Source organism: Chiloscyllium plagiosum, unplaced genomic scaffold, assembly GCF_037043375.1.
Source record: "Chiloscyllium plagiosum isolate Xiang-an unplaced genomic scaffold, Cpla_swu_hap1 HiC_scaffold_5, whole genome shotgun sequence".
Lineage (NCBI taxonomy): Eukaryota > Metazoa > Chordata > Chondrichthyes > Orectolobiformes > Hemiscylliidae > Chiloscyllium > Chiloscyllium plagiosum.
In genome coordinates this window covers 21722786-21750130 of record NW_028270143.1, presented here as the reverse complement: position 1 = coordinate 21750130, position 27345 = coordinate 21722786, and the positions used below count along the sequence as shown (strand labels likewise).

General features: G+C 43.1%; 1 protein-coding gene across 1 annotated transcript in view; it reads left to right on the top strand.

Moving 5' to 3' along the window:
• LOC122550273 (E3 ubiquitin-protein ligase MARCHF11-like) overlaps positions 1-27345 on the top strand; it is a 135178-nt gene that overhangs the window by 67021 nt on the left and 40812 nt on the right. The window lies entirely within an intron of this gene.

The following is a 27345-nucleotide window of genomic DNA, read 5'->3' as shown; positions in this document are numbered from 1 at the left end:
AGGTCAAGTGGGCTTTACTTTCCTTCCCATATTATTTGCAGCCACATCTTGAGGCATGTTGTCAACCTATAAAAGGTCATTCCAACAGAGGGAGCTACAATGCTTCTTATTATCATCAGGCTGTGTGGTCATCAGCCAAGTGGTCCAATGTTGCACCATTTTGGCCAGCATATTCTTCAAAGGTTCATCCTTTTGACTATCCCACTGGATTGGGGCCTAGAGTATATGTGGAACCTTTCTTTTATCCCTAGCAGTGTCATGACATTCTGCATCACCAGGGCCATAAAATGCATCTCTTGATTTCATTCAGTACTCCCTTGTAAACCCCAATGTGTAAAAACCTTTTCTAACAGGATGATTTTATCAGCATCGGTTTGAGTGGAAAACCGATTTGGCGAAGGTTTCTACTATCACCAGGATATGCTTACATTCTCCTGTAGTTGTGAGTGGGGAATCCACAAAGTCAATTTGTTACATGTCCAGGGTCCCTCTATAGACCTTGTGTGTCTGAGGGCTCCCTTGTTCACATTTTTGTTAGGGTTGTTTGCAGGAAATATCAGATAATTTTCCAAATGATGTCACACATCCCCTTTCATTCGTAGCAACCAACATACCTCCTTCCACCTCTCCAAGGTGTTTTCCAACCCTCAGTCCCCACATACATCACTGCACTAATAAATCTGTTTCCTTTCCCTCTCTGGTACTACAAATTTCCCTTCACACTGTACCACACCAGTTTTTACATGACCTTTTCCCAGCCATTGCCCCTTGTTTGGTTTAATTGATCTGCCTTTCTCTTTCACTCTGCTAACTTAGCGATAGCTTTCACTTTTACAATCCCATATTCTTTCCCTTTTGCCATTTCAAAGTTGTACCTTAGCAATGAGGTGGACAGTAGGACCATCCCATGTGCTCTCTCCTCCCAAAAGGGGTATTCTGTCAGCCTGTTTACAGCTGTGCATTCTATCTGAATAGATAGTAGATCTTGTGGGGAATTTATCTGGTTGGCTCACTGTATATGCCACTGCTGCCAACTCAGCTGCTTCAGCACTCATGGTCTTTGGTAGTTTGAGGACTATAATATCCACTTCCCATTCTTACTAATCTTCCAATTGATCCCACAACCTGTTTTTTTATTCTCCATCCTGTACAGATGAAGCATCCCCTTGCTGTTCTTCTGTTTCTCTGTCTATCTCTTGCCTTGGGTACTCCCCGTGTTCTCTTTACCAGTATCTCCTCATTTTTTGTTTTGCTACAAATGGTCCCTTGGGATCATTTGTTATCACAACCATGACACCCTGGTAGATTAAATTATTTGCTAACACAGTGGTGCTCTTAACCATCTTTACCTCTTTCTCCCTTGTAATAACAGTATCTATCTAGCAATTCTGTTTTGGCCCATTGTGTCATGATTTATACGTCCATCCAGCAGCATCTGGGTGGACGCATATAAATTGTCAATGGGCTCAACCTTACAAAGAAGGTAAAATGTTGTACTGCCAGTAAATGCCTTTCATGTGCCAGGTACCCCTGCTCTACTGGCATGAGCATGCACAAGGCATAAGCTACTGGTCTCAACTGATTATTGTGGAGTTTGTTTCAGCCACCTCTAAGGAGAATGATTCAGTTGGATTTGGGATTTGTCGGGAAGATTACTCACCAAACCCTGTTTCAAAGCTATTATTGCTTGCATGTGCTTTGGCTTCCATTCCCAGGGGGCATTTTTCTGAAGGTACATCATTAGTGGTGTTGCCTTTGTGGCGAAACCATCAATATGGTCTCTAAAATACCCAATCAAGCCAGAAGTGATCTTAACCCCCTCATATTTGTGGGGATAGCAAGTCCAGCTGCTGTTTCATTTCATTGTCAAGCTCTTTTATTTCCGCCTGGTGTTAGCACCAAACCCTAAGTAACTCACTTCCTGCCTCATTATGAGCCTTTTTTGGATTTACTTTTAACCCAGGCTTCTTTAGTAGTTGTAACAATGTATTCAGGAGCTGATAGTGCTCCTGTTTGGTTCCTGTTTACAGAAGCAAAGCATCAACATATTATATAACGCAGTCTGGCCTAGAGAAATCCTGCAACCCATTGCTTAACCATTAATGAAATCCCGATAGCAAAGATGTCCACATATATTGCTGTCCCTTAACCATGACTGCAAATTTAAACTTGCACTCTTTGGTCAAAGGGATTGACCAAAATTTCTGGCAGCATAAACCACTGTGCAGATTCATTCTGCTTAATAATGTTTTAAGGGTAGTAACCACTATAGATGCTGTTAGGTGTGTTACGTTATTTAGTTTTTGATAATCAGTGACTAACTCCTGCCCAGTTTCTTTACTGGCCAAATGAGTGAATTGTTTGTAAGTGTGACTTGCTTTGACACCCCTTGAGCTACCAGACTTTGCACTACCTTTTCTATATCACCTTCAGCCTTCTTGCGGAATCCATATGCCTTTGGGGCTTTGGATTTTGTTCCTGTAAATACACCTCTCCTTGCATCTGTCCACAGTCATGCTTATGTTTGGCAAATATCTCCTAGTTTTGTTCATTACATCCTCACTCATGTCAGTAGGACTGATCTACATTTCTCCCATTGTACATACTGTCCAACAGGGATTTCAGCAGAAAAGTGTTCCTCACTTATTTCTGGTTTTGCTATATTATACAGTTCACTGGATCAAAGCATCATCTTGCTCTAGCCATGTAATCACTTCCCAGGATATGTTCTTAATTTTCCGGGAATTTTGTTAACCCTATTCGATGCACCAAGTCTACCTCTCCTCTTTATATATTTAAAGGGCTGTATATTTTCTAATTGTCATTGTTTATAATAGGCATGTTCAGGGGGGTGTGCAATCCCTCAGAGTCTCAAAGGAAGGTGATAGGGCAGCCTCCTACCTGACCGTCCACTAAGGGTTTCCCCGTCGTACCCTATTTTGCATCAAACATCCAATATTGGCGAGGCCTGAGACTGTCATTGTAGGTTGGGGCACAACCCACTTGTTGCCTCAATTGATTGCACATTGTTCTGTGGTGTGGGCTAGGGTCCCTCTAGTGGCAAGGATTGGACTTACGTCTAATTCATCCTACCATTCTGGTGGTTTGGACAATCTCTGGCTTAGTGCCGAGCCCCCCGGGGATCGTACCACTTCCACTGGCTGCAAGTGGGCCTATCTGTCTATGCCCATGTCCTCTTCCTACCATTTGATAGGGTGGCAGTTAGGACTGGTCCTTTTCCTTCGTTTCTCCACGCTGACCCTTGATCTCTCAGAGGTGCCATTCGTCCTGTCTGTGTCTCATGTCATCTCATCTCATCCTCTCAAACTCTGACCATTTCCTTCAACACCCACACCACAATCTGTGCATCGTCTGAGGGGTCGAATAGGTCACACATGGATCCACTGGTTGGCAAAATTTGGCTGCACCATTTGACAGTCTGGCTTTGAGATTTAAATGCTCTGGGGTGCTCCCCTTTCCTCCCTTTACATTTTCCACTGGGTCCCCTCTGTTAGCTCCCATAGCTGTCACTGAAGCCTCCATTTAATACTCCACCTCCTGCATTTTATGTCTTGGGCAAAGCTGCAAGTATGGTAGAATGGAGAGCCAACATTAACTAACCTGTGTATGGTTTGCTGCTTGTAGGTAGCTTGGAACAGCTTCTGTGGGTCAACAATCCCCTATACACCTGCCTATATCTCTTAGCTGTTGAACTTCAACTGGGGTGATATGTGTGATATATCAGAGCAAAGGAATAAAAATAATAGATTACATTGCTCAGTGCAGTCCATTGACCACTAGTGGAAAGGATGTAGAGAAAATTTACAGACAAATCAGGGATTTTTCTTCTCCAAATGTAGCCTAGGATAATGGTAGTGTAAGGGACAGTAAAAGTCACACATGCCTGGATTGTGTTCAGGCAACTCTCCTACAGCATACATGTGCCCAGTGCAATAAGAAAGGATGCATTATTGGACCTGGTCCTTGGAAATTAAATGAGCCAACTGGATCATTTAGGAGACAGTGGTCATTGTGGCAGAAGGTTTAGGATGACCATAAGATCATAAGGAATAGCAATAGGAGTAGCCATTTAACCCCGCAGCCTTGTCTGCTATTCATAGCATCATGGCTGATCCAATAATCCTCACATCCTTTTTCCTGCCCTTTTCCCCATAACCCTTGATTCTTCTACTGACCAAGGATCTATTTATCTCAACCTTAAATATATACAAGGACTCTGTCCCACAGCTCTCTGGGGCAAGGAGTTACAAAGACTCTCTAACCCTCTGAGAGAAGAAATTCCTCCTTATCTAAGTCATAAATTGGCCTTAAGTCCTTAATTCTGAGACTATGCCGTCTGGTCCTAGATTATCCTATGAGGGAAACATCCTCAAAGCATTTACATTGTCAGGCCCCTTAAGAATCCTATATGTTTCAAAGAGATGACTTCTCAATTCTTCTAACTTCCAATGTGTAGAGACGTAGAGAGCCAACTTGTTTAGCCTTTGCTGATAAGACAATCCCTCTATACTTGGGATCGTCCTAGTGAATCTTCTCTGATCTGCCTCTAATGAAATAATATCTTTTCTTGGATAAGGGGATCAAAACAGCTCACATTACTCCAGATGTGGCTTCACTAGTGAGACACTTATACTCCAACTCCTTTGCAATAAGGGCCAACATTCCATTCGACTTCCTGATTTCCTACTGCATCTGTGTGCTAGCTTTCTGTGTTTTCTGCACAATTATCCCATATCTCTTTGTGTTGTAGTTTTTCTGCGTTTAAATAACACCGTGTTCTCTTGTTCTTCCTTCCAAAATGAACAACTTCACATTTTCCTACATTGTACTCCATATGCCAATCTTTTGCCCACCTACCTATCATTACCTTTCTGTAAATTGTTTCTATTCCTGTCTACCTTTCCACCTATTTTCATGTCATCTGGAAATTTGGCTACATTACATTTACTTCCTTCCTCCATCATTGTTATAGTTTGTAAAGAGTTGAAGCCCCAGCACTGATCCCTTTGGAACTCCACTGGTCACAGGTCACCAACCTGAAAAATAACCCCTTATCCCAGTTTGCTGTTTCCTGCCCATTGGCCAATTCTCTATCCATGCCAAAAGACTACCTCCAAGACCATGGGCTCTTACCATATGACTTAATCTTTTGCAGGGTACCTTGTTGTATGCCTTCTGGAAGTCCAAATACAACACATATACTGGTTTCTTTCTCTGACTGACACTCCCTTGAAAACTCTAATAAATTAATCAGTTACCATTTCCCTATTGTTGTCTCTGCTTGATTAGCTTATGATTTTTCAAATGTTCTATTAATCCCTTAATGATTGATTCTAATTTGTAGAGATGTGTCATATTGGCAGTTTTCCAGTTCTCTAGTATTTCTCTAGAATCCAAGGATTTTTGGAACATAACATCCGATGCATCCATTATTTCTGTATTTGCTTTGTATAGGATCCTAGGATGCAAAACATTAGGGCAAGAAAACTTAAATGGTCTTAGCCCCATTAGTTTTCTAACACTACTTCACTGGTGATGTTGATACTTAATTCCTTCCCCATATTCTTTAGTATTTCACCTTAAAAACTGTTGCAAAATATCTGCTAACCTCCTCTGCCATTTCCTTGCTCCCCATTACTGTCTCCCAAGATTAGTTTTCTAAGGGACCTATGTCCACTTTGATCTCTCTCTTCCTTTTTATGCATTTAAAGAAGCTCTCATTGTCAGTTTTTATATTCCTTGTAATTTTCTTCCTGTCTTTATTAACTTTTCAGCCCTCCTTTGCTGGATTTTGAATTTATCCCAGTCTTCAGGGCTATCTCTGATTTTTGTCTCCAGGAATGAAGGACTTATGCCCAAAACATTGGTTCCCCTGCTCCTCGGATGTTGCCTGACTTGCTGTGCCTTGCCAGCACCACACTCATGACTCTGATCTCCAGCATCTGCAGTCCTCACTTTCTCACAGATGTGTCTGACCCAAGTTTCTCACTCTTAACCCAACATTGAATTTTATCATGTTATGACCACTACTTCCTCAGTGATTTTTTTTTTACTATTAAGTCATTTAGTAAATGTGCCTCATTAGCCATTACCATATCCAAGATATCCAGCTTCCCAATTGGCTCCATGGCATATTCCTCTAGGAAAGTATCTCTAATGCACTCTTTTCCAATTTGATTAACCCAATCAACATGAAGATTAAAATCACTCGTAATTATTCTTTTTTTTTAAACATGCTTCTATTATTTGTTGACTTATAGCCTTTCCTACAGAGTGGCTATTATTTGGTGGCCTGTACACTACCAATGTCTTATTTTCCTTGTTACTTTTTCACCCTTGCCCAAATGGACTCAACATCATCCGACCTGAAATCATCTCTCACAACTGTCCTCATTTCATTCCTACCCTACCACCTTTTCCATTCTTCCTTCCTTTTCAAAAGGGCAAATCACCCTGAATGTTAAGTTCCCAACTTTGATCACCTTGTAATGATGTTTCTGTAATGGCTTTGAGGTCATATTCATTCATCTTGATTTGCACCAACAGTTTATCTAACTCCTTCTGAATGCTCCATGCATTATGATACAAAACCTTTAAGTTTGTCCTATCGTCAGGTACTTGTGAATTTCCCTGTTGCAGTATGACATTCACACATTTTGGCCCTTTCTTTTATTTTCTTGTATTTATTTTCAGCCTCATATGTAACCTGAAATTGATTTTCTAATTTTCCATGCAACTGAATACCACACCCCCAATGTGACCCATTTGCACACCACCACCACCACCCCCCTGCCCCCACCCCCACCCCCACCAAACCAACCACCCTAATTATGTGATTAACCAGGACTCTGGCCTCAGCATGATTCAGGTAGATCCTAGCCCACCAGAACAGCTCTCTCCTTCTCCAGTACTGGTGCCAGTGTCCTGAATTTGATCCCATTTCTCCCACACCAATCTTTCAGCCATGCTAATGTTACTTTTAATCTTATTGATCCTGTGCTAATTGTACCTGGCTCAAGCAGTAATCCTGAAACTACCATCTTTTTGGTCTGCTTTTCAATTTAGCCCCTAGCTGCTCAGGTTCCCTCAGCAGAAACTGTTTCCTGTCGAGTTAATACCTATGTCGATCTTTTCTCCTCCCATTCCAAGTTCCTCCAGAGCCCGGATGAAATATCCTGAACCTGGGCAAAGGCAGGCAATACTGCCTTCAGGACTTTCGATCCTGGTCACAGACAGCAGTGTCTATTCCCATGACTGTACTGTCCCTGATTCCAACTACATTTCTCTATATCTCCCTGCACCAATTCTGCTATGGTCAGTTTGCACATTTCCCCCCTACAGTCCCTCCTCTTGTCTGTGTAAGCAGCAAGAATCTCAACCCTATTGCACAAGCTCAAGGCTGTGGCTCCCGGATCCCTCTGCCTGCCTGCCTATTAGTTCCACCTTCCAGTCCCTGAGCACTCAGTGAATTCTCAGTAGTTAATGTGATGGGTACCTCCTGAAACACAGCATCTAGGTCATTCTTCCCTCTTTCTGATGTGCCACAGTGTTTGAAGCTTGGATGCTAGCTCATCAATTCTAGAAAATTGCCAGAATTCCTCATGCAACTAAAACTTGCTACAGATGTGACCACTATGAACCACAGTGGAGTCTATCAGTTCCCACGCCATGCAGGCATAGCACATTGCTTGGCACTGCATCTCTGTTTTATTTACTTAGCTCTTAATTTGTGTATTTTTAAATTTTCCATCTTGTCTTTTGAATCTGAAGGATACTTCTCCTATACTTTTAATCTGAAAATAATCGATAGTTTAATTAACAACTATTACTTACCAACTATGTCTTGTGATGTCACTTTTTTGTGCTGGGCCACCAATCCTGGTTTTCAACTTATCCTGTTAGAAGAGTTTACAAGCTATGAGCCAAAAAAAAAGCAAAAAGTGCCTCTTCCCCTCTGCCCACGTGTTACAACACAGTAGTGAACACTTCTGTTAATTAAGTCAAACACCCAGAAAAGCCTCGTAATCTGTTAAAATATGAGTGACAGAGAACTCCCAAATTCCAGTATTTAAGATAATAACTCTAAAAGTGAACATTAGACAACAACTATTCACAACTCTGAGCCCTCCTTTCTCTTAACAGCTTATTACCTGCCTCCAACTCTGTAACAATATGCTGTTCCAATAAAACACTTATTAAAATTACATTAACTTAATTTAAAAACCAGACAGCAACTGTCGTCTTCGGTGTCTGTCTTCTTCCAGTTGAAGATCTCCCTGGGTCGTCGCCTTTCCTTTTACTGTGAATATCTTTCATATAAAAAGGCCCCTTTGATAGAGTGTTTCTTCATTTCTTGGGTTTCTGTCAATGGCAGCTGCTCTGTCTCCAATTTTCAAAATGCCTGCATTTTTATACCCCCACCTTCGGATCATCTCTTTGGTTTGATATTGACAAAGCAATAAATTCAAACTTGATTTGGTTTTAGTTTCCTGGGGCACAATTTAACTGGTTAAATTCGAATTGTTTTCAAAACAGCAACCAAATCAGGTATCTATTTCACAGCCAAATGTCACATATTTTCAATTTTCCAGTACATTCTGGGACTGCCATCTAGTCATATATACAGGTGCTTGTAAGCTCTCAGTTCCAAACAGTCTTAAAGGTACAGTCCACCTCTTCATATTCATAACACACGCAACTGCAAAACCCCAGAAATACACACTCACCTGTCTTTCTGTGGATGTGATCTGTCTTTATTGATTCTGTGAAGCTTTGTTCTTGGGCCTCTGGTGCTATTGATGGTGGTAGAGATTGGCATTCAACAATCAAGAGTCAGAAAATCAATTCATGGAAAGCTGACTTCAGTGGAGCAAGAACTGAACTGGACAGGATTGATAGGAAGAAGAAGTTGGCAGGAAATATGTAACTGAACAATGAACACCTTTAAAGAGCAGATGGTTTGGGTACATAGAACATAGAAACATACAGCACAGAACATGTCCTCCGGCCCATGATGTTGTGCCGTGGATTATTCTTAACCTAAAATAAAATGATCTAACTTACGCACCCCTCAATTCACTGCTGTCCAGATGCACATCCAGAGATCGCTTAAATATCCCTAATGACTATGCTTCCACTCTCACCACTGGCAACGCTTTCCATGCATTCATAACTCTGCATAAAGAACCTAACTCTGACATCTCCTCTGTACCTTCTTCCTAACACCTTAAAACTATGACCTCTCGTGCCAGTCAATCCTGCGCTGGGGAAAGGTCTCTGGCTATCAACTGTATCCATGCCCCTCATTATCTTGTATACTTCAATCAGGTCACCTCTCTTCCTCCTTCTCTCCAGAGAGAAAAGTCTGAGCTTAGTCAACCTCTTCATAAGACAAACCTCCAGTCCAGGCAGCATCCTGGTAAACCTTCTTTGCACCCTCTCCAAAGCCTCTGTATCTTTCCTATAGTAGGGTGACCAAAACTGGACACAATATTCCAAGTGTGGTCTCACCAGGGACTTGTAGAGCTGCAGCAAAATCTCATGGCTCTTAAATTCAATCCCCGTATTAATGAAAGCCAAAACACCATATGCTTTCTTAACAATCCTATCCACTTGGGCGGCAACTTTGAGGGATCTATGCACTTTAACAACAAAATCCCTCTGTTCCTCCACACTGTCAAGAATCCTGTTTTTAATCCCATATTCAGCGTTCAAGTTTGATCTTCCAAAATGTATGACTTCACATTTATCCAGGTTGGACTGCATCTGCCATTTCTCAGCCCAGCTCTGCATTCTGTCTATGTCACGCTGCAGCCTGCAGTAGCCCTCTATACTATCAACGGTACCACCAACCTTTGTGTCATCGGCAAATTTACTAACTCACCCCTCAACCCCCTCATCCAAGTCATTTATAAAAACTACAAAGAGCAGAGGCCCAAGAACAAAGCCTTGCGGGACACCACTCACCATTGACCGCCACGCAGATTATTTTCCATCTACAACCACTCTCTGCCTTCTGTCAGCCAACCAATTCAGAATCCAGATCGCCAACTCTCCCTGTATCCCATATTTCCTGACTTTATGAATGAGTCTACCATGGGGAACCCTATCAAATGTCTTGCTGAAACCTTGCTGTATACACCACATCCTCTGCTCGACCGTCATCGACCTGTCTTGTCACCTCCTCAAAGAACTCAATAAGATTTGTGAGGCATGACCTGACCCTCAAAGCCATGCTGACTGCCTTTAATCACGCTATGCTTTTCCAAATATTCATAAATCCTATCCCTCAGAATACATTCCAAAACCTTGCTGACCACAGACGTAAGTCTGTAATTGCCAGGGATTTCCCTATTACACTTCTTGAAAAGGTAACAATATTAATCTCCCTCCAATCTTCCGGTATGAATCCCACGGAAAATGAGGAAGCAAAGATCTTCACCAGGGGTTTAGCAACCTCCTTTCTCGTTTCCCGGATTAGCCTCGGATAAATCTGGTCTGGCCCAGGGGACTTATTAATCTTAATGTTTGCCAAAAGTTCCAGCACATCAACATCATCAACCTTGATTTGTTCAAGCCCATTTCTCAGCTCCTCAAAGTTCTCATTCACAACAAGTTCCCCTTCCTTAGTGAAAACCGAAGCAAAAATACTCATTTAGGCCTTCCCCTATCTGCTCAGACTTCACGCACAAGTTCCCTCCGCTATCCCTGACCGGCCCTACAATCTCCCTGATCGTTCTCTTATTCCTTACTTATAGTAAAGTGTCTTTGGGTTGTCCCTAATCCTTCTTGCCAAGCCTTTCTCGTGCCCCTTTCTGGCTCTCCTCAGTCCATTTCTGAGCTCCTTTCCAGCAAGCCTGTAATCCCCTAAAGCTGTGCTAGATCCTTGCTACCTCCACCTTACGTAAGCTGCCTTCTTCCTTTCGAAAAGAAGCTCCTCTGTTCTCGTCATCCAAGGCTCCTTACTCTTACCCCTTCTTGCCTGTCTCAGAGGAATAATTTTGTGCATCACTCACAACGACTGCTCCTTAAACAATCACCACATGTCTGTTGTGCACTTTCTGTGGAACAATTGCTCCCAATCTGTACTTCCCAGCTCCTGGCTGATAGAGTCATAATTTCCTTTTCCCCAATTAAATATCTTGCCCATGGTAACTGTACTTTTCCCTCTCCGTGGTAAATGTGAGGCATTAGTGATCACTGTCACTAAAGTGTTCTCCCACCAGTCCTGGCTCATTGCCGAGCACCAAAACCAAAATGGCCTCTCCCCTTGTCAGCCTGTCTACATACTGAGTAAGAAAACCCTCCAGAACACACCTGACAAAAATGGCTCCATCCAACCCATCTGCACTAAGGAAGTTCCAGTTAATATTGGGAAAGTTAAAGTCACCCATAACAACAACCCTGCTACATCTCCATTTTTCCAAAATCAGCCGGTCTAAGAGTTCTCCAATCTCTCTACTGCTATTAGGGGGTTGTAGAAAACTCCCAATGAGGTGGCTGCTCCCTTGCTGTTCCTAACTTCCACCCATACTGACTCAGTAGACAAACCTTCCTCGACGACCTTTGTTTCTGTAGTTGTGGTGCACTCTCTAATTAGCAGTGCTACACTCCCTCCTCTTTTTCCACCCTCCCTGTTCTTTTTAAACGTTCTAAACCCTGGAACATCTCGCAAACTTTCCTGCCCCTGTGAAACCCACGTCTCCATTATGGCCACAGCATTGTAGTCCCAAGTACTGATCCGTGCTCTAAGTTCATCGCTCTTATTTCTGACACTCCTACCGTTAATGCTGACACACTTTACTTGACAGTGGAAGTAGAAATTAATATTAAAAAGAAAAAAGTGTACTTATGATAGGTGTGAGACAGAAGAGACAGTTGAGAATTAAGAGGAATACCGAAGGTTTCAAGGAGAGATTAAAAGACAAGTAAGAGAAACAAAGTGGAATTACACGCAAAGGCTACCAACAAACATAACATGAATCTTAATGTCTTCTACGGCATATAAACTGTTGAACGAGTAATTGGGCCAATACTTTGCATCTGACTTTACAAAAGAGGACGATGCTTCCCAGGCCATGGTGACAAAGGAGGAAACTCTGTGATTAGAAGGATTCAAAATTCATCAAGAGGAAGTCTTGGATAGACTGTTAGTACTTAAAGTTAACAAGGCACCAGGACAAGATGAGATTCATCCGAGAACTTTCAAGGAAGTAAGGTGAGCATACCAGGGAGATGAGCCATAATCTTTCAGTCTTCCTTGGACTGAGGGGAAGTGCCAGAAGCCTGGAGAATTGCAACTATTATGGCCTTGTTCAAGAAAGACTGCAAGGTAATCCCATCAATTACAGAGAACCAATTCAACTTCTCTGGGGGTGGGGGAAATCTTAGAGAAATTTGAAGTCATATAGAAAAAGATAGGTTGTTTAGGAAAAGTCAGCATGGGTTTCTAAAGGGGAAATCATATTTAAGTAACTTGCTGGCATTTTTTGAAGAAGTAACAGAGGTGTTTGAGGATAGTGTTATTGATGTGGGATATATGAATTTCCAGATGGTGCCTGATACAGTGTCACAGAACAAAATTGTGAGGAAGGTTGTAAGCCGTGGTGCAAATGTGACAGTCACCATGTAGGTACAAAATTGGCTGAGTGACAGAAAACAGAGTCACAGTCAATGCATATTATTCAGGCTGTAGGAAAGGTTTTAGAACAATTTCCCACAGGTTGGTCTTGGGACCCTTGCTTTTTTATTATATATATTAGTAATCTAGATTTTGGTCCGCGGGGGACAATTTCAGAGTTTGCGGATGACATAGACAGTGTAGAATTCCAAAAGGGGATATTGAAAAGTTGGAGTGGGCAGAGGTGGAAGGTGACGTTAGTCTGAGCAGTGACAGCAGCAGCAACAGTGAAGGAGAGTGAACCTGGAGTTATACAGTGGTGACATGGAGCTCAGTCTAGGACTCAAATAATGACATAGGTTTGGCTACTCAGGAACCAGGTTTGCAGAGTGACTGAGCAGTGTCTGGACAGAGAGAAAGTACTTTTTGTAATTGTGCTCTGCCAGGAATGAAGAGTTCGGTCAGGCTTGGGTTCAGTTACTGGAATATTGTCTGCACTTGATAAGGTTGAGTTAGTCAATAAGATGCAAAAATGGTGAGTGAACCTGGCTCCGTGGAATGTTCTTCCTGCAATATGTGGGAAATCGTGGACACTTGCAGTGTCCATGGTGACTACGTATGCAGGGCAGTGTGTTCAGCTGCAGCCCCTGATTTTCTCAATGGAGCACCTGCAGCTGTGGATAGACTCACTATGGAGCATCCATGATGCTGAGAGTAAGACCATAAAACATAGGAGCAGAATTTAGGCCATTCAGCCCATCGAGGCTGCTCCACCATTCAATCATGGCTGATGGGTTTTTCAACCCCATTTTCCTGCCTTCTCCCCGTAACTTTTGATTCCCTTGGTCTAGATTAGAGTGGTGCTGGAAAAGCACAGCAGTTCAGGCAGCATCCGAGGAGCAGGAAAATCGACATTTTGGGCAAAAGCTCTTCATCAGGAATACAGGTAGTCCTGATGAAGGGCTTTTGCCCGAAACATCGATTTTACTGCTTCTCGGATGCTGCCTGAACTGCTGTGCTTTTCCAGCACCACTCTGATCTAGACTCTGGTTTCCAGCATCTGCAATCATTGTTTTTACCTTCGATTCCCTTGGCAATCAAGAAGTTATCTATTTCTGTTTTAAGTATAATCAATGACCTTGTCTCCACAACCTTTTGTGGCAATGAATTCCACAGATTCATCACTCTCTGGCTAAAGGTTCTCCTTATCTCCATTCTAAAAGGTTTGATTAGATTAGATTACATTACAGTGTGGAAACAGGCCCTTCGGCCCAACAAGTCCACACCGACCCGCCGAAGCGAAACCCACCCATACCCCTACATTCACCCCTTACCTAACACTACGGGCAATTTAGTATGGCCAATTCACCTGACCCTGCACATCTTTGGACTGTGGGAGGAAACCGGAGCACCCGGAGGAAACCCACACAGACATGGGGAGAACGTGCAAACTCCACACAGTCAGTCGCCTGAGGCGGGAATTTAACCCGGGTCTCAGGCGCTGTGAGGCAGCAGTGCTAACCACTGTGCCACCGTGCCGCCCAAAGGTCTTCCCTTTGCTCTAAGGTTATGCTCCTGGGTCCTTGTCTCTCGCTAACTATGAAGGTGCAGCGCTCCCACAGCTTGTATTTCCAAATAAATCTGTTGGACTGTAACCTGGTGTTGTGTGATTTTAACTTTATCCACCCCAGTCCTATACCAGTCCCTCCACATCATTCCTCATATGTTAAACCTTTCATTCCTGGGATCACTTTCATGAAGCTCCTCTGGACATGCTCCTAAGCCAATACATTCTTTCTGAGTTATGAGGCCCAAAATTGCTCACAGTACTCTAAATGTGATCTGACCAGAGCCTTTTAAAACCTCAGAAGTACATCCCTCCTGTACATTCTAGTGTTTTTGAGATGAACGACAACATTGTATTTGCCTTCCTAATTTCCGACTCGACCCGCAAGGTTACCTTAAGAGAAACCTGCACTAGGACTCCCAAGTCCCTTTGCACTTCAGATTTCTGACTTTTCTCTTCATTTAGAAAACCATGCCTTTATTCTTCCTATCATGACCGCACAAATTCCCACATTGTATTTCATCTGCCATTTCTTTCTCCTAAACCCTTCTGCAGCCTTCCTGCCTCCTCAATACCACTTGCCCCTCTACTGATCTTTGTATCATCTGCAAATGTAGCCAGGATGCCCTCAGTTCCTTCGTCCAGATCATTAATGTATAAAGTGAAAAGTTGTGGTACCAACACTGACCCTTGTGAAACACCACTAGTCATCGGCTTTCATCCCGAGAAGGACCCTTTTATCCCCACTCTCTACAGAACAAAGAAAATTACAGCACAGGAACAGGCCCTTCGGTCCTCCAAGTCTGCGCCAATCCAGATCCTCTGTCTAAACCTGTCGCCTATTTTCTAAGGATCTGTATCCCGTTGTTTCCTGCCCATTCATGTATCTGTCTAGATACATCTTAAATAACACTAACGTTCCCGTCCCTACCACCTCCGCTGGCAACGTATTCCAGGCACCACCACCCACTGTGTGAAGAATGTTAAACGCATATCTCCCCTAACTTTTCCCCTCTCACTTTGAACCCGTGACCCCTAGTAACTGCCAGACAGCCAATGTTCTATCCACTGTCATAGATAGCACATTTGGTGAGCTGGTCATATCACGGCTACAATAAGACAGAGAAGGGAAGGATGACCATCAGAAACATTAGTAAGTGTGGATAGGCAGTGTGGGATCCCTTGTGGCATTCCAATCTCAAACAGATATGCAGTTTTGGATACTGTCGTTGGGTTGGCCTCTCAGGAGGAAGCAGCAAGATCAGTGGCACCACAGCCGATGCTGTCAGGGGCACGGACAGGCATTTCTGTGGCTGTGAGCAAAACTCCAGGATGGTGAGCTACTTCCCTGGTGCCAAGGTCAAGGATATCTCTGATCGGGCATAGGATATTCTGAAGGGGGAAGGTGAGCAGTCACAGGTTGTGATTCATAACGGCACAGAGAGATGAAGTCCTGCAAAGGGAGTTAGGTAGGAAATGGAAGCAGGACTTTGAGGCTTCTGGTCTCAGGATTATTTCCTGAGTCACGTGACAGTGGTGACCAGGAATATGAAGATAGTACAATTAAATATATGGCTAAACAGCAGGCGTAGGAGGGACGGCTTCCGCTATGTGGATTATTGGGATGTCTTCTGGGCAGGTGAGACCTATACAACAAGGACAGTTTGTGAAGTAACTCCACAGATGCTGGTCTCCATCACTAAGTCGCCCTTTATTAACACGTGACCAGTCTCACTCAACTAGAATGTCAGGATCTCTGACCCCCCCTTTTTATATATTAGCCAGGGCCCCCTGATTGGACCAGATTAACAACCGCAATCTGAGAACTCATATTCTGTGAGGTCCAGTTGGATGACCTCATTACAGTCACTACAGGTTGCACCTAAACTAGATAGGCACCAATATCTTGGATGGAAGTTTGCTAGTAGCACACAGGACCTGGTCTGGCACGGGGCAGGAACCAGACCAGTAGGTCAGCAAATAAAATGAGCTAGGAAGGTTCAGAGATTAAAGTCAGTGGAACTAAGAAGAACAGAGGTTACTGATCATGGCAGCACCAGCAGTCTGAATTGTACTTGTTTTAATGTGAGGAGTATGACGGTTAAGGCAGAGCAACTTGGAGCTTGGAATAATACATCTAACTGTGATATTGTAGGTGTTACAGAGACTTGGTTGAAAGAGGGACAAAACTGGAAGTCTACTTTTCTGGGATTCAGATGTGGAGAAAGTGAGGACTGCAGATGCTGGAGATCAGAGCTGAAAATGTGTTGCTAGAAAAGCGCAGCAGGTCAGGCAGCATCCAAGGAGCACGAGAATCGACGTTTCGAGCATGAGCTCTTCTTCAGGAATGAAGGCTCATGCCCGAAACGTCAATTCTCCTGTTCCTTGGATGCCGCCTGATCTGTTGCACTTTTCCAGCAACACATTTTCAGCTGGGATTCAGATGTGCCAGAGGAAACAGCAGGAGGTGTATATATATATATATGGGCGGAGAAATGGGAGATGTGATTTAATCTGGACAAATGGACAAATCAGATGGTGATGCATTTTGGAAGATCTAATGCAGAAGGAGAGTATACAGTAAATGGGAGAACCCTTAGTAGCATTAATATTTAGATGGATCGTACAGATCGACAGTTCCCTGAAAGTGGCAATACAAGTGGAATAGGTGATCAAGAAGGCATATGGCATTGTTGGCTTCATCGGTCAGAGCACAGAATGTAAATATTAACAACTCACATTGCAGCTCTATAGAGCTTTACTTAGGCCACATTTGGAATATTATGTACAGGTTGCCACACTGCCTGACAGATGTGGATGTTTGGAGAGGGTACAGAAATGGTTTACCAGGATGTTGCCTGATTTGGAGGGTATCAGCTATGAGGAGAGATTGGACAAACATGGTTTATTTTCACTTGAACGTTGAGAGTGAGGGACATCCTGAGAGAAATTTCCAAAATTATGAAAAACATGCGTAAAATAGATAGACCCTTTTTCCCAGGGTAGAATATCAAGTACGAAGAGACAAGGGTTTAAGATAAAAGAGGGTGGATTTAAAGGAGATGTGAGAGGCACGTATTTTATACAGAGGGTAGTAAGAATGTGTTGCCAGAGGAGATGGTGGAGGTGGATACAAAGCAATATTTAAGAGGCATTTTGACAGATACATGAATAAGCATAGAATAGAGGGATTCAGACCATGTAGAGAGAAATGTTGTTAGTTTAGAAAGGCGACATGTATCGGTGCAGTCTTGATGTGTCAAAGAACCAGTTCCTTTGCTTTACTGTTCCATTTCTTTGTTAGGTGCCGAGAAATGTGAGGTGATGCACTTTGGTAGGAAGGACATTAAAAGACCATACAGAGAGCGTGCAGGAGTAAGAACCTTGGGTGTATATGTGCACAGATCATTGAAGGTAGCAGCACAGGTAGAACAGTTAGTAAAGTATACACTGTTCTCAGCTATATTAACAGGAGCATGCAGCAAGACGATGATGTTGAACTTGTAGATCTCAGCTAGTGTGCTGTGTACAGTTGTTGCTGCCACACTATGGAAATATGTTAGGAAGATAAGGAGAAGCTGTTCCCACTTGTGAAAATAGTGGTAAAATCAAACAGAATCAGCATGGATGTACAGAAAGGAAAGAGGACGCAGGGATGCTTCAGTGTGATCTGGACAAGCTGAGTAAGTGAGCAAATACCTGGTAGATGCAGTGTAATGCACATAAAGTTTAAAGTTATCCACTTTGGGAGTAAAACAGGAATGCAGATTATTATCTGAATAGTGTCCTTGTACAACTAGTCAATGAAGGTGAGCATTCAGGTGCAGCAGGTAGTCAGGAAGGCAATGGGTGGCACGGTGGCACTAATGGGCAGCACAGTGGGTGGCACAGTGGTTAGCACTGCTGCCTCACAGCACCAGAGACCCAGGTTCAATTCCCGCCTTGGGCAACTGTCTGTGTGGAGTTTTCACATTCTCCCCGTGTCTGCGTGGGTTTCCTCCGGATGCTCCGGTTTCCTCCCAGTCTAAAGATGTTCAGGTTAGGTGAATTGGCCATGCTAAATTGCCCGTAGTGTTAGGTGAAAGGGTAAATGTAGGGGAATGGGTCTGGGTGGGTTGCGCTTCGGTGGGTAGGTGTGGACTTGTTGGGCCGAAGGGCCTGTTTCCACACTGTAAGTAATCTAATCTAATCTAAAAGGCAAGTGCATGTTGGCCTTCACAGCAAGAGGATTTGAATACAGGCACAGGGATGTCTTGTTGCAATTATACAAGATTTTGGTGAGACTACACCTGGAATATTGTGTGCAGTTTTGGTCTCCATATCTGAAGAAGGATGTTTTTGCCACGGAGACAGTGCAGTGAAGATGTAACAAACTGAGGCCTGGGATGGTAGGACTGACATGTGAGGAGAGGTTGAATCGGTTAGGATTAAATTGGTTGCCGTTTAGTAGAATGAGAGGAATCTCACATAAACCTACAAATGTTTGGAAGGATTAGACAGGGTAGATGCAGGAAGGATGTTCCTGTTCTTGAGGGCAGCCCAGATCAAAGGTGATAGTCTAAGAATATTTTCTGAGTGAAGAAATTTTTCTTCATCTCAGTCCTAAATGAATTACCCCATATCCTGATACCTTAAAGGACTTGTACATCAAGGTCCTTCTGATCCTTGGTGACTCCAAGGGTGCTACCATTCATTATATATCCCCCCCATTGTTTGTCCTGCCCAAGAACATCACCTCGCATTTATCCAGATTGAATGTCATGATCAGATATTCAAAATCGTGTGGTGCTTAGAAAGGTTCAAGGTATCCAAACGGAACCATCATGAGGTGTGAAAGGCTAATTAACTTTAAATAATTTATTAGAACTCTTTGAGAAAATAACTTGTGCTGGGTGTAAGGGGGAAGCATTGATATACTGGGCGTTGGTTTACAAAAGGCATTTGGCAAGGTGCCACACCAAGGGCTATTGTGAAAAAACTCCTGGTCTAGTGGACAACATACTAGCACGCAGAGAAAATTCGGCTAGCTAACAGGAAACTGAATGTAGCCATAAATGGATCATAAGGATAGGTGAGTTATGTTGCAGCTTTAAAGAACTTTACTTCGGTCATGTTTGGAATATAGTGTACAGTTCTCGCCAGCACACGAACAGAAGGATGTGGATGCTTTTGAGAGGGTACTGAAAAAGTTTACCAGAATGTAACCTGGTATGAGGGATTTTAGTTATAAGAAAGGTTGAATAGACTGGGGGTTTGTTTTTTACTGGAATGCAGGAGGTTGAGGGGCTACCTAATGGAAGTTTGTAAGACTGTGGAAAGTATGAGATTTTTTTCCTAGGGTGAAGGGGTTAATTACAGTTCAAAGTGTGGTGTAGGGAGGTTTAAAAGAGAATTGCGAGACATGTTTTTCACACAAAGCGTGGTGAGTGCCTGGAACACGTTGCTAGAGGAGGTGGTGGAAGCAGGCACAATACAGCATTCAAGCAACACCTGGACGTGTACATGAATAGGATGGGAATAGAGGGATACGGATCCTGTAAGTGAAGACAGTTTTAGTATGGAAGAGCAAAATGTTACAACGCAGGCTTGGAGGGCCGAAAGGCCTGTTCCTGTGCTGTATTGCTCTTTGTTCTTTGTTCTATAATCTGGTTGGCAAGATGTAACAAATTGTGTGCCACAGTCATTAGAGATAGGGCCTCAAATTTATCAATGTGATTTGGATGAAGGAACCAAAGGCATTATTGTTACAATTGCTGACGATGCAAAGATACATGGGAAAGTAAACAGTGAAAATAACTAGGTTCAGTGTGTGTGCAAAAATCTGGCACATAAAGTGGCAAAATATGAAATTGTCCTTTTAAAAGACTTGTTAATGGGATGTGGGTGCTGCTGGCTGGGTCAGCATTTATTGATCATCCCTTTTACCCTTGATCCCTGTAGTCCTTGGGTTGTAGGGACACCCATGATGCTATGAGAAAGGAAGTTCCAGGATTATGATTCAGCGACTATGAAGAGACATTGATATGGTTTCAAGTCGGGATGGTGTCTGATGTGGAGGTGAGCTTACATGCAGTGTTCCCATACATTTGCTACCCTTGTCCTTCTAAGTGGTGGATGTTGTGGGTTTGGGAGGTCCTATCATAGGAGCATTGTTCTGTTAGTATGGTGCATACTGTAAATGGTAAATACTGTATCAGTAGTGAATGGGGTGAATGCTGGATTGGGGATGGAGTCTCGATCATTTTGAAGGCACCTTTGCCCTAGATGGTGTTGAGATTTTTGAGTTTTGTTGAAGATGCATGCTCGGCCCCCTACTATACTCGTTATGCACATATGGTTGGGGTGACAGAGTGGCTCAGTGGTTAGCACTGCTGCTGCACTGCACCAGGGACCCGGGTTCGATTCTCGCCTCGGGCGACTGTCTGTGTAGAGTTTGCACATTCTCCCCGTGTCTGCGTGGGTTTCCTCCGGGTGCTCCGGTTTCCTCCCACAGTCCAAAGATGTGCAGGTTAGGTGAATTGGCCACGCTAAATTGCTCATAGTGTCAGGTGTATTAGTCGGGTAAATATAGAGTAGGGGAATGGGTCTGGTTGGCTTACTCTTCAGAGGGTCAGTGTGGACTTGTTGGGCTGAAGGGCCTGTTTCCATACTGTAGAGAATCTCATCTCATCTCATCTCATTGTGAGGCTAAATTCCACACCATTTCCATTTATAAGTTTGCTGACAATACGACTGTTGTAGATCAGATCTCAAACAACAAGGCAGTACAGGGAGTAGATAGAGTGCTTAACGGTAAGGTGTAAAGTCAACAATCTCTCCATCAACATCAGAAAAATGAAGGAGCTGGTCATTGACTTCAGGAAGTGGAGTGGAGGACACACTCCTGTCTGCATCAGTGGTGTTGAGATGGAGATGGTTGATAGCGTCAAGTTTCTGGGATTGACAATCACCAACAATCTGTCCTGGTCCACCCATGTTGATACCATTGTCCATAAATACTCTTACAATTTTATAGAAAGCTGTGGTATGGCAACCGCTGTTCCCAAGAAAGAAAGACACTACAGAGATTTGTGAACACAGCCCCGTCCATTACGCAAAGCAGCCTCCCATCTGTTGACTTTATCTACTCTTCCCGCTGCATCAGGAAAGCAACCAAAGACCCCTCCCACCCAAGTTATATGCTCTTCCACCCTCTTCTGTTGGGCGGAAGGTACAGACGATTGCAAACACTTATGAACAGATTAAAGAACAGCTTCTTCCATCGTGACATCAGACTTTTGAATGGACCTCTTTAATTGACCTTTTCAGCAGCTGTATCAATGTGCCCTGCACTCAGTTCTGTTAGACTGATGCACTTGTATAATACAATCTGCCTATAAGGAACACAAGACTACACTTTTCACTGTATGTGTGTACATGTGACAGTAATAAATCAAATCAAATCCAGGTAAGTGCAGAATATTCCTTCATTCTCCTGACTTGTACCTGAAAAGACTTTGGGGATTCAGGAGGGGAATTACTCATCACCTAGCCTCTAATTTGCTGTTGTAGCTAAAGTATTTATATGGCTTTTCCAATTCAGTTTCTGGTCAATGGTAGCCCCCAGGATGTTGATGAGAATTCAGTGTTGGTCATGCCCACCTAAGTTTAAAAGGGCAATGCTTAGATTCCTCCTTGGAAATGGTCATTGCCTGACACTTGTGGTGCACAAATGTCATATGCCACTTATCAACCCAGCCTGGACCTTGTCTGGGTGTTTCGGTATATGGACATAAACTGCTGTAGCATTGGAGGAGGTGCGAATGGTCCTGAACTTTGTTAACTTAGTGAAATCCACTTCTAGCCTGATGATAGAGGGAAGGTCATTGATGAAGCAGCTGAACAAGGTTAAGTCTCAGAAACCACTTTGATAAACACCTGCATTGACATCCTAGAGCTTAGATGATTGACCTCCAATAGCTATCTCCCTTTGTATTAGGCATTACTACGATTAGTGAAAAATTGTCCCCCTGAAGCCAATTGATTCCAGTTCTGTTGGCTCCTTGGTACCATGCCAAAATGCTGTTTGGTATCAAGGACAGTTACAATTACTTTGTCTCTGGAGTTCAGATCTTTCATCCATGTTTGAATTAACGAGGTCATGAGCTGAGTAGCCATGGCAGAACATAAGCTAAACATTAGTGAGCAAGTTATTCTTTTGCAAGTGCTACTTCATAGCACTGATCATCTGTTCCTTTGCGAATGACTAAGACAAAGCTGATAGGGCAGTAGTTCACTGGGTTGTATTTGTTGTGCTTTTGTGCATAGAACGTATGTAGGCAAGTTTCCACTTGTTGGGTAGGTATCAGAGTCTAGCTGAACTGGAACAACTTTGCTCAGAGCATAACACATAACCAGAAGACTTCAGTACTTACTGCTGAAATGTTTCAAGGTCTGTAGACCTGAAGCATCCAGTGTCTACAGCAGTTTCTTGATATCACATGGAATGAATCTTATTGGTTTAACACTTCTGCCTGAAGATGGGTGCAAGTTCTTCAGCCTTGCCTTTTGCACTCCTCTACCTTAAAAATTATTCAAAGGCTATTTCTAGTGCCTTTCTGTGATTCTTTTCAGGAAAAGATTTCCAAAGACTGACTCTCTCCAAGAAAAGCCATGATTTGGAGATGCCGGTGTTGGACTGAGTGTACAAAGTTAAAAATCACACAACACCAGGTTATAGTCCAACAGGTTTAATTGGAAGCACCAGCTTTCAGAGCGACCTAATGAAGGAGCGTCATTCCGAAAGCTAGTGTGCTTCCAATTAAACCTGTTGGACTATAACCTGGTGTTATGTGATTTTTATCCAAGAAAAGCATTTGCCTCAGCTCTGATTTATATGAGTAACAATTTGTTTTTAAACAGTGAGCTCTGGTTCTGGATTATCCCATAACAGTAAACATCCTCTTCCCCATCTACCTTTTTGAGAACCCCCGGAGCTTATATGTTTCAATCAAATTGCCTCTTCTAATGCTACTGGACACGAGCCTCGCCTGATTAACCTTGCCTCATAAGAAGCTATGTCAGTCAAGGCCTTTAAGAGGAAATTGGATTATTAACTTAAAAGGAAGAATACATGGGGAGGGAGGGGGAGAATGACACCTGAAAGGACTGTGGATGCTGGAAATCAGAAACAAAACTAGACAATGCTGGAAAATCTCTGTGGGTCTGACAGCATATGTGGAGGGAAGTCAGAATTAATGTCCCGGATCCTGTGACCCTTCTTCAGAAGAATATAGGACTATGCTGAGAAGGTGGGTGTGTGGGGCTAGGAGAATTACAACTTCAAAGAGCCATCACAGATGTTTTGTAGCCATTCTGTGATTTAATGAAAATGTTAATTCTCAATTCTTTAAAGCTCCGAAACTTTATAAAGTATCACAAAACCATAGTAAAAAAAAGTAAAGCAAATATAAAGCAGACCTCTGACATTACTAAATGTTTGAACTAGAAAATGGTCTCCGAGCTGATTTACATTAGAAGCTCAAGGTCCTGCTGTCACTGATAAGAATCATCAAACTCACTGCTAGATATATCAGCAGGTAGGATTTGAACTCTGGTCTCCTGCCTCAGAGGTAGAAACACTAACACTGCACCACAAGAACCCTTCAAACACACCTGTATTTATTTATTTTTTAGTTTCTTTTCTTCTTCGTCCAGAAGTGCTCTTGTATTCAATGAATGATTGGGTTTTTTTTCCCCGTCACCCAATCATCATCATTTTGTCACCACCAGTAAATCAGCCATGATTCCTATTTGATGAGTTTCCATGCAAAGCCCATTTGGGCGGTGCAATGACATCAAAGGTGAAGGAGGGGTAGGGAAAGGAGAGGGGTACTAAATCAAAATGGAGTTCGACAAACTCACTTGAAAATATTTTTATTGAACTGTTTTTCTAATCAATGTGTTCAGAGATGTTATTACATATCTCTGGAGCAGATGGGATTGAACCCAGGCCTCCTAGTCCACACTATCACTGTGCCACAAGAGGGCCCACAAATTCATTCATAATATCCCACTATTGAGTGAAAGCAGTTGTTCTAACACAGCTATACCAAATCAGCCTCACTGTGACTGGATTCACAGCACAGTGATAGTAAAACATTCAATGACCCTCAAAATTGCCCAATTTTTCTCAACCAGACTTTACAAATAACAGATCTTAGACACCAGGTTTATAACTTAAACAAAAATTAACAATTTATTACTAATAATGTAATATATTGGAAAACAGATAAACGAGGTAATCTAATTAATAGCTATGATCGAAAGTCCAATTTTTTAATCATAATCCTCACTCATTCACAGACAGACACAGTTAAGGGATAAATTTTAACAAAGGAAAATAAAGGAATTACAATTTGTTAGTTCAATAAGCAGTTTCCAATATAGACTGAAAGAACTGCGGATGCTGAAACAGAAACAGAAGTTGCTGAAAAAGTTCAGCAGGTCTGGCAGCATCTGTGGATAGAAATCAGAGTTAAAGTTTCTGGTCTGGTGACCCTTCGTCAGTTTCTAATGATGGACAGGCATTCATTAAATCCTTGGACAATGGGTTGTTCACGGACATGAAGGGTTGTATATCTTGATCAAATTTTAAAGTCACCAGTTAATAATTCCCTAATCCTTCAGGGAAGGAAATCTGCTATCCTCATCGTGACACCAGATCCACAGCAATGCCTAGCAAGCCATTCAGTTGTACCAATTGCTACAAAGACTCAAAGAAATGAAACTGGATGGATCACCTGGCATCGAAATAGGCAGCAGAAAAGACAATGACAGAAACAGTCCTGTCAAAACTACAAAGTCTTCCTTACTAACATCTGGGGGTTACTGCCAAAATTGGGAGAGCTGTCTCACAAACTAGTCAACCAGCAGCCTGACATTGTCATACTCATGGAATCATACCATACAGACAATGTCCCAGGCACCACCATTACCATCCCTGGATGTGTCCTGTCCTACCACAAGACACACTGGGCAGAGATGATGGCACAGTGGTTTACAGTTGAGAGGGAGTTGCCCTGAGTGTCAACATTGAGCCCAGACCCCATGAAATCTCATAGCTTCAGGTTAAACTCGGGCAAAGAAACCTCCTGCTGATTACCCTGTGCCTTCCTCCCTCAGCTGATGAATCAGTACTTTTCTATGTTGAACAACACTTGAAAGAAGCATTGAGGATGACAAGGGCACAAAACGTACACTGGGTGGGGGAATTTCAATATCTACCACCAAGAGAGGTTTGGTAGTGGTACTACAAATCAAGGTGGTTGGCTCCTAAAAGACACAGCTGCTAGGCTGGGTCTGCAGCAGGTGGTGAGGGAACCAACAAGAGGGAAAAACATGCTTAACCTCATCCTTAACAATTTGCCAACTGCAGATGCATCTGGCCCTGACAGTATTGATAAGAGCAACCACTGCATAAGCCTTATGGAGACAAAATCCTGCCTGCACATTGAGAAGACTGGTACCAGTCTTCAGCCAATTGGATTCACTCTGTGTGTTATCAAGAGACACTGGATACTAGCTAAAGGCCGTGACAACATTCTGGCAATAGTACTGAAGACTTAAGCTTCAGAACTTGCCGCTCCCCTATCCAAGCAGTTCCAGTACAGTTACAATACTGGCATCTACCTAGCGATGTGGAAAATTACCTAGGCATGTCCTGTTCATAAAACGCAGGACAAATCCAACTCAGGCACTTACCGCACCATCGGTCTACTCTCAATCATCAGTAAAGTAATGAAAAGTGTCATTAGTAGTGCTATCAAGTAACACCCTGCTCAGCAATAATCTGCTCAGTGACACCCAGTTTGAGTTCTGCCAGGGCCACCTAGCTCTTAATCTCATTACAGCTTTGGTACAAAGAGCTGAATTCCAGAGGTGAGGTGAGAGTGACGGCCTTTGACATCAAGGCTGCATTCAATCGAGTGTGGTATCAAGGACTCCTCGCAAAACTGGAATGAATGTGTATTAGGAGCAAACTCTCCTGTGGTTAGTGTCATACATGACACGTAGGAAGGTGGTTGTAGTTTTTGGAAGTCAGTCATCTCAGCTCCAGGACATCTCTACAGGAGTTCCATAGGGTCATGTCCTAGGTACAACCATCTTCAGCTGCTTCTTCAATGGATCTTCCCTCCATCATAAGTTCAGAAGTGGGATTGTTCACCAATGATTGCACAATATTCAGCACGATTTGTGACTCCTCAGATGCTAAAGCAGTCTGTGTTCAAGTGCAGCAAGGTCTGGACAACATCCCGGCTTGAGCTGACAAGTGGCAAATAACATTCACGTCACACATATGCCAGGCTATGAACATCATCAATAAGAGACAATCTAACCACAGCCCCTTGACCTTCAATAATGGGCGGCACAGTGGCTCATGGGCGGCACAGTGGCTCAGTGGTTAGCACTGCTGCCTCATAGCAGCAGGTTCCCAGGTTCAATTCCAGCCTTGGGTGACAGTCTGTGTGGAATTTGCACATTCTCCCGGTGCCTATGTGGGTGTCTTCCGGGTGCTCCAGTTTCCTCCCACAGTCCAAGGATGTGCAGGTCAGGTGAATTGGCCATGCTAAATTGCCCGTCGTGTTAGGTGTATAAGCCAGAGGGAAATGGGTCTGTGTGGGTTAATCTTCGGAGGGTCGGTGTGAACTGGTTGGGCCAAAGGGCCTGTTTCCGCACTGTAGGGAATCTAATCTAATCTAATAGTGTTAACATCACTGAATCTCCCACTATCAACTTCCTGGAGGTTATCATTGACCAGAAACTCAACTCAAACTCACCACATAAACATAGTAACTACAAGAGTAGGTCAGAGTCTACGAATACTGTGGCGAGTAACTCAAATCCTGACTCCCCAAAGCCTATTCACCATCTACAAGGCACAAATTAGGAGTGCGATGGAATACTCCCCACTTGCCGGGATGAGTGCAGTTCCACCAACTCAAGAAATTTGACACCATCCAGGACAAAGCAGCCCAATTGATTGGCACAACACCCACAAGCTTCCACTCTCTCCACCACCAATAATATGTACTATCGACAAGATACACTGCAGAACCTCATCAAAGGTCCTCAGACAACACCTTTCAAACCTACAACC